Genomic DNA, 9,270 nt, shown 5'->3' on the forward strand with positions numbered 1-9,270 from the left:
AATATATAGCACTATATTCTATAGTGCTATATATTCGATTTTGACCCACGCCTGTATTGAGCACGCAATATTCGCATATTACACTATCATTACCTTGCCGATTTTTGCGTAAAAAGAAAGAATGTAGAATATAACAAATATACGAATTTGTGAAAATATGACGAATATTCAACAAAAAAATTGCTAAATATCAAGAATTTTAATATATCCCCTGCTGCTCATCACTACTGCTTTTATAAAGTGATGGCCTTGCGGTTCGCCTGGCGGTCGGTTCGCAGCGAACTTTGCTCGTTCACGATTCGCCGAGCATGCAAACATATGGCGATATTCGCGCCCGCCATATTCTTTTACATTGTGAAGAACTTTGACCCATGACACATCCATCAGGTGGTACAGGACAGCCAATTGAAAAGTTTCAGCACATGTACATACCCCCTACCTAATAAATAAACCTGATCTGGCCACCATTTTACATTCAGTATTTTGTCAGTGTAGGCAGAGGTTGCTGTATGGAGCAGGGACAGGCTGTTAGGGACAAAAACGCTATCAAATACGTCCACAAAAGTCCTTTTAAGGACTGGTATAGGTGTACTATTGATAGGTGTGCAGTATATAGGAGTATAATACACTTATAATATACCGTATTTTTCGCCCTATAAGACGCACCGGCCCATAAGACGCACCTAGGTTTTTGGGGAGGAAATTAGAAAAAAAATATTTTTAACCAAAAGGTGTGCTTTTGGTGGGTTTGGAACTAATGGTGGTCTGTGGATGGCACTATTACTGGGGATCTGTGGATGACGGACACTGGTATGGGGGGATCTGTGGATGATGGACACTGTTATGGGGGGATCTGTGAATGACTGACACTGTTATGGGGATCTGTGGATGACGGACACTGTTATGGGGGGATCTGTGGATGACGGACACTTTTATGGGGGATCTGTGGATGACGGACACTTATGGGGGGATCTGTGATGGACACTGTTATGGGGGGGATCTGTGGCTTGCACTGTTACAGGGGGATCTGTGGATGGCACTGTTAGAGGGGGATCTGTGGGTGGCACTGTTTTATATGTGCCATCCACAGACCCCCCAACTCATAACAGTGCCATCTACAGACCCCCCCAGCCCATAACAGTGCCATCCACAGAGCCCCCCAGCCCATAACTGTGCTATCCACAGATGTCCACCATAAAAATGTCATCCACAGATCCCCCCCCCCCCCCGCAGCTCCAGTATACTAATATAATGTCTTATTCAATTAAAAGTTATTACACATGTCCCCCAACTCCTAATAGTACCGTAAATCCTAACCGCTTCAGTACAACCCAGGCAAGCAGGCCGTGTGGGCGGCGCGTCACTCACTGGCATCACTTGCCTGCGCCGCCTGCTTCATTCATAAAGTAGGAGCGGCGGGCGGGGCTATAGTACACTGACTGCACCGCCCCGCCGCTATTGCCGGCCCCCAGCTCCTCCTCCCAGTCCCTCCCCCCGCTCTCGCATACCATACATCGCAGCCAGCGATGTAAAACTGCCAGCATTCGCCCCATAAGACGCAGGGGCATTTCCCCCCCATTTTGGGGGGAGAAAAAGTATGTCTTATGGGGCGAATAATACAGTACTTTCTAATATAGAAAGTATATTATAGTGGATTTGTATTGTGCAGCATTTGTTTGCGGTTCTGCAGCAATACTGCAGCTACACATAGTGACAAACGCTATTGGAACAGATAATTTCTACTGGTGTGATATACCAGTCACCCCCTAAAAAACTGATATAAGCGGGGTTTTATATACCAATATAAAATATTCTATATAGTGCCTTCTGGTACAGCAGCATTTGTTTGTGGTTTTGCTGTGTTGCCTCTGCTACACAGAGTGACAAACGGTATTGGAAAAAAATAATTATAACTGGTGTGATATACCAGTCTCCCCCCAAAAATACTGATAGAATCAGGGGTGTTATATCCAATTATATACTTTCTATATAGTGCATTTGGGTACTGCAGCATTTGTTTGCGTTTTTTCTGCGTTCCCTCTGCTACACACAATGACAAACGGTATTGGAAAAAATAATTATAACTGGTTTGCGCATGTTTACACGAAAATTATATTGCTGATATTTCGCATTGAAAAAAATAATGAATGGAGATCGCAAATTTGAATAATACATCTAGTATGTCATTGTCCATGTTGTGGGACTATTTGTGCCCTTCTAGTATTTATTTCTTAACTGCAAATATGAGCTGAAGGTTTTTCAGGTTCGCCTGCCATTAAAATGAATGGGACCGACCGTAAACTTGCCGTTCACGAACATTTGATCGTGAGCGTGGTTGCGAACCGTCCCGGCAGATGTTCGTCCATCACTACTTATATAGAGTATTTTCGTATCTCTTAATCTTATTAACTAGGTTAACCCATGAAGTAATACTTGGAGTATTTTCGAGAAAACCAAACTCTAGCAATCAAAAGTCTCACCAAGAACATTATTTTAATCAAAAGAATCCTTTTATATTTTAGACATTCTACCTTGGTGAGGTCACTCAGTACCCAGCATTCCACCGTAAACGGAATCTCAACTTTCACTTCCCGGACAATAAAATTATAAATTGCCCCCCAAAATTGTTTCAACTCTATATATGACCAAAATATATGCAAGTGATGCATCACAAATAAATCACACCGTGGACAATTAGAAGCATCCCTAGACATTTTTTAAGCCACTAGCAGAAGGACTCGGCTTCGCAGGTATATGTGATCTATTTCATTTTATGTTTCCGTGTGTATATATACAGTACAGACCAAAAATTTGGACACACCTTCTCATTCAAAGAGTTTTCGTTATTTTCATGACTATGAAAAATGTAGATTAGCACTGAAGGCATCAAAACTATGAATTAACACATGTGGAATTATATACATAACAAAAAAGTGTGAAACAACTGAAAATATGTCATATTCTAGGTTCTTCAAAGTAGCCACCTTTTGCTTTAATTACTGCTTTGCACACTCTTGGCATTCTCTTGATGAGCTTCAAGAGGTAGTCACCTGAAATGGTTTTCACTTCACAGGTGTGCCCTGTCAGGTTTAATAAGTGGGATTACTTGCCTTTTAAATGGGATTGGGACCATCAGTTGTCTTGTGGAGAAGTCAGGTGGATACACAGCTGATAGTCCTACTGAATAGACTGTTAGAATTTGTATTATGGCAAGAAAAAAGCAGTAAAGAAAAACAAGTGGCCATCATTACTTTAAGAAATGAAGGTCAGTCAGTCCGAAAAATTGGGAAAACTTTGAAAGTGTCCCCAAGTGCAGTCACAAAAACCATCAAGCGCTACAAAGAAACTGGCTCACATGCGGACCGCCTCAGGAAAGGAAAACCAAGAGTCACCTCAGCTGTGGAGGATAAGTTCATCTGAATCACCAGCCTCAGAAATCGCAGGTTAACAGCAGCTCAGATTAGAGACCAGGTCAATGCCACACAGAGTTCTAGCAGCAGACACATCTCTAGAACAACTGTTAAGAGAAGACTGTGTGAATCAGGCCTTCATGGTAGAATATCTGCTAGGAAACCACTGCTAAGGACAGGCAACATGCAGAAGAGACTTGTTTGGGCTAAAGAACACAAGGAATGGACATTAGACCAGTGGAAATATGTGCTTTGGTCTGATGAGTCCAAATTTGAGATCTTTGGTTCCAACCACCGTGTCTTTGTGCGACGCAGAAAAGGTGAACGGATGGACTCTACATGACTGGTTCCCACCGTGAAGCATGGAGGAGGAGGTGTGATGGTGTGGGGGTGCTTTGCTGGTGATACTGTTGGGGATTTATTAAAAATTGAAGGCATACTGAACCAGCATGGCTAACACAGCATCTTGTAGCGGCATGCTATTGCATCCGGTTTGCGTTTAGTTGGACCATCATTTATTTTTCAACAGGACAATGACCCCAAACACATCTCCAGGCTGTGTAAGGGCTATTTGACCATGAAGGAGAGTGATGGGGTGCTGCACCAGATGACCTGACCTCCACAGTCATCGGACCTGAACCCAATCGAGATGCTTTGGGGTGAGCTGGACCGCAGAGTGAAGGCAAAGGGGCCAACAAGTGCTAAGCATCTCTGGGAACTCCTTCAAGACTGTTGGAAGACCATTTCAGGTGACTACCTCTTGAAGCTCATCAAGAGAATGCCAAGAGTGTGCAAAGCAGTAATCAAAGCAAAAGGTGGCTACTTTGAAGAGCCTAGAATATGACATATTTTCAGTTGTTTCACACTTTTTTGTTATGTGTTAATTCACAGTTTTGATGCCTTCAGTGTGAATCTCCAATTTTCATAGTCATGAACATAAAGAAAACTCTTTGAATGAGAAGGTGTGTCCAAACTTTTGGTCTGTACTGTATATATATATGAAACAAAAATATCATTGTTAAACCCCTTTCTCATGATCCTCATTTTTGTCATCAGATTAAGGCTCTCACAAGTGGTCCAAAACGGATGAAACTGAGTTTTCACTGACACAATCTGGCACAATAGAAAATGGATCCGTCCTCCGTTGACTTTTAATGGTGTTCAAGACAGATCCATCTTGACTTTGTTAAAGATACTACAAATGGATCCATTCAGAATGGATGCAGACGTTTGTATTACCTGAACTGATCCGTCCATGACGGATTCACACAAAACACGAGTGTGAAAGTAGCCTAACTCTAGACGGTGTCAAACAGATTATGTTGGAACACATGGCCAGCAGTTACCAGCAGAGCAGTGGACCCAGGCAGCCAGCTGAGGACACCGCTCGCTGTGTGTTATACAATTGCAAATGTTATACAATGCATTACACAACCGAAAAAGTTAAGTGCATTACGACAATTTGCATTGTCAGATATCAAGCGATCCTACACATGTGGTGCTGCCTCTGTTCACTTTTTTATCCATGGCCTACGAGATTATATGTTAGGCATACTGGTGATTTACTTGAGAAGTTGTCAAAGGTCGAGATTCCTCCATAGGCCAGTTTGGCCTCCTTTGATGTCACCTCCATTGATCATGTATGGGGTGTAGAGGCTGTAAGGAGACCTCTCGACAGCAGTGAATACACTTATGAATGCAAGGAATTCATTTTTTCCCTGCTGAATATAGTTTTACACTGCAACTATTTTGTGTTTAGAGATGAATTCTTTGTTCAGCTATGTGAGACTGCATTGGGATCCAATGTGGCACCCACTTATGCAAAAATATTTATGGCATCTCTGAATGAAAAGCATGTATGTATCCCACCACTTCAGCCAAGTTCTTGTGTAGTGGCAGTTCATAGATGATATTTTCCTGATTTGGTCAGGTACAACTGAGACATTAACTGATTTGCACAATTTTTTTAACCAGGTGGACACATATTAAATTTACTTTGACCTGTTCATCAGAATCAATTTCTTGACACACTGGTGATAAAAAAAAGGCAACAAACAAATTACAGACATCTATCACAAACCGTCTGACCACAACAAGCTGCTTAAATTTGATAGCTGCCACCCTCGGTCGACAGTTAATGTAACTTTCTTTCAGCCAACTCCTTACATTCAAACGAATTGTTCAGAATTAACAACGGCCATAAAAGAGTTGGTTGTTTCCCTTGCTTGCGGTGTGCCTATATGATCAAAGGGGGTTCATTCATACACCCAACATCTGTTGAGCAATTTGACATTAAACATTTTCTGATCTTTGACTCCACCTTTATTATTTATCAATTGCAATGCCCATACCAATTACTGTACGTAAGCGAGACAACACTTGGCCTCAAAACAAGATTAAATCAACATAGATACACCATCAGATATAAAGAAAAGACCTCCTGGTATCAAAGCATTTTACTGATTTTGGGCAGAGGATTTGAAATTCTGCATCACTGATCAAATCCTGTCTCTGAAAAGAGACAACAGAGAGGCTTTCTTGAAACAAAGAAAACTTAGGTGGATCTACAGACTCAAAACACGGAGACCATATGGTCTCAATGCAGCCTTTAATTTGGGGATTTATAATTGAGGGTGGAGTTTGCTTACCAGATTCATGCATGTTTTCCTCTCCTTCATCCAAATACCGTATTGAATATTTGGTTATGTGGCTGCTACAGTTAATGTTATTGTTTACTGGTTTCCATGGCCAATGCCGAATTACTGTTTTCATTGGTGCGTTGTAGGCGGACATGCACAATGGTACTCTGATGTGCCCTCACTACCAATACTGCGGCAAGCAGCATTTTTACAATGCTCTGCAGACATTTCCTCACATCCAGAAAAAGAGTAGAGAAGAGAACTCCTCCAGTCTTTGTCAGCTCTGTGTCTGCAGGGTGAGTAGGGAAGAAGATCCTGTGCACATCATTTGTCTCTTCACTGCCTGAAGAAGAGGAAGCCCTGCAGCTGCTCAGTACCTGAGGCAGATCTTCCAACCCTGAGTCTGTGCTGCTGATGGTAGAAGGGGTTAAACTTTCCTGAAAAATCAAGTGGGGGAGAGGGGCGGGACACAGGGCAGACAGCTAAGCCATAAGATCAGCCAATGCAGGGGACGTGGCTTGTTGTTCCAACCAGTACATCCCACAGTGATGTTCCACACATGGAGGCAGATCTGCTCCATTCAGTGGTTTGGGAGGAGTTTAGGGCTTCATTGATTCCCACCATGGCAAGAATAACTGTTTTAGTGAATGCATTAAATTACTTCAAGATACAGTGCAGTTTCAGAAAATGCACTTTACTACAATAACTGCATTAGCAGACCTGTGTTAGTAAACTAATTGCAGTGCAATGACTACAATAGTATGCCTGTGTTAGAAAATGTTGTGTTATTTCCTGCTGCTACCCACAATACTGTGATTGCTGTGCTCCCTAAACCACCAAATGCTGTACTGCAGAGAAAACAATGCCATACAGATAAGCCCCCACCATTGTAACAATACTCCTAGACTACTGTCAATAGTCATAGAGCCCCTACAGCATGGATGTCAAACTCATGGCCCTCCAAATGTTGCAAAACTACAACTCCCATCATTCCCTGATAGCTGTAGTATGCCCAGGCATGATGGGAGTTGCAGTTTGGCAACAGCTGGAGGGCCACGAGTTTGACATCCCTGCCCTACAGTATCCCCAAGAATTTTCCCTCCATATTGTGCACAATAATAATAATGCCCCCACATTACCTGTAGTATTAATAATGCCTCTATAAGGTCCCTAGTAGAAGTAAGGCCCCCTATAGTCCCTCCAGCAGTAACATGACCCCTCCATAAGGGACCCCTTTAGAGCCCCCAATAGTAATAATACCAATCTATGATGCATCCATACAGTGTCCCCTGTAGTTATAATGCACTCTATAGTGACCCCATTAGTTATATGTAGGGTCCCAGTAGTATGCCCCCTATAGTAGCTCAAAATCCTATTATATAGTAGCCCTAGTGTTTTTAAATTGCTGATGCAATGCCTCCTGTGGTTACTACAATGCCTGTAGTTCCCACAGTTTTATAATGCCTACTGTAGTGCCAGTATGTATAATGCAACCCCCTGTAGCACCCCTAGTAGTGCTCTGGTCTGTATTATAATGCCCCCCCTCCCCCCCGTAGTGGCTCCAGTAGTAAAAAAAACGCACCCTATAGTGGCCCCAGTAGTTGCAATGCCCTCTATACTACTACCAAGTATTTATAATACCCCATATAGTAGTCCCAGTATTTATAAAGTCCTGCTGCAATGCCCCTTGTAGTCATAATGACCCATGTATTGCCCCCTGTATTATAATGTCCCTTATAGTGCCAGTACAAATAATGCCACCCATTGTTGTGCTCTTATGTATAATGCCTCCTGTATAATGTTGTTATATATAATACTCTTCAGCCCTGTAGCCCTCCTGTAGTATAATGCCCTGTGTAGTGGTAATATATACAGACGTGGACAAAATTGTTGGTACCCTTTGGTCAATGAAAGAAAAAGTCACAATGGTCACAGAAATAACTTTAATCTGACAAAAGTAATAATAAATTAAAATTCTATAAATGTTAACCAATGAAAGTCAGACATTGTTTTTCAACCATGCTTCAACAGAATTATGTAAAAAAATAAACTCATGAAACAGGCATGGACAAAAATGATGGTACCCCTAACTTAATATTTTGTTGCGCAACCTTTTGAGGCAATCACTGCAATCAAACGCTTCCTGTAACTGTCAATGAGACATCTGCACCTCTCAGCAGGTATTTTGGCCCACTCCTCATGAGCAAACTGCTCCAGTTGTGTCCGGTTTGAAGGGTGCCTTTTCCAGACTGCATGTTTCAGCTCCTTCCAAAGATGCTCAATAGGATTGAGGTCAGGGCTCATAGAAGGCCACTTTAGAATAGTCCAATTTTTTCCTCTTAGCCATTCTTGGGTGTTTTTAGCGGTGTGTTTTGGGTCATTGTCCTGTTGCAAGACCCATGACCTGCGACTGAGACCAAGCTTTCTGACACTGGCTAGTACATTTCTCTCTAGAATTCCTTGATAGTCTTGAGATTTCATTGTACCCTGCACAGATTCAAGACACCCTGTGCCAGACGCAGCAAAGCAGCCCCAGAACATAACAGAGCCTCCTCCATGTTTCACAGTAGGGACAGTGTTCTTTTCTTGATATGCTTCATTTTTTCGTCTGTGAACATACAGCTGATGTGCCTTGGCAAAAACTTCGATTTTTGTCTCATCTGTCCACAGGACATTCTCCCAGAAGCTTTGTGGCTTGTCAACATGTAGTTTGGCATATTCCAGTCTTGCTTTTTTATGATTCGTTTTCAACAATGGTGTCCTCCTTGGTCGTCTCCCATGTAGTCCACTTTGGCTCAAACAACGACGGATGGTGCGATCTGACACTGATGTTCCTTGAGCATGAAGTTCACCTTGAATCTCTTTAGAAGTCTTTCTAGGCTCTTTTGTTACCATTCGGATTATCCGTCTCTTAGATTTGTCATCAATTTTCCTCCTGCGGCCACGTCCAGGGAGGTTGGCTACAGTCCCATGGATCTTAAACTTATGAATAATATGTGCAACTGTACTCACAGGAACATCTAGTTGCTTGGAGATGGTCTTATAGCCTTTACCTTTAACATGCTTGTCTATAATTTTCTTTCTGATCTCTTGAGACAGCTCTTTCCTTTGCTTCCTCTGGTCCATGTCGAGTGTGGTACACACCATATCACCAAACAACACAGTGATTACCTGGAGCCATATATATAGGCCCAATGGCTGATTACAAGGTTGTAGACACC

The sequence above is a fragment of the Bufo gargarizans genome, chromosome 4 (genome assembly GCF_014858855.1).
Source record: "Bufo gargarizans isolate SCDJY-AF-19 chromosome 4, ASM1485885v1, whole genome shotgun sequence".
In the NCBI taxonomy this organism is placed as follows: domain Eukaryota; kingdom Metazoa; phylum Chordata; class Amphibia; order Anura; family Bufonidae; genus Bufo; species Bufo gargarizans.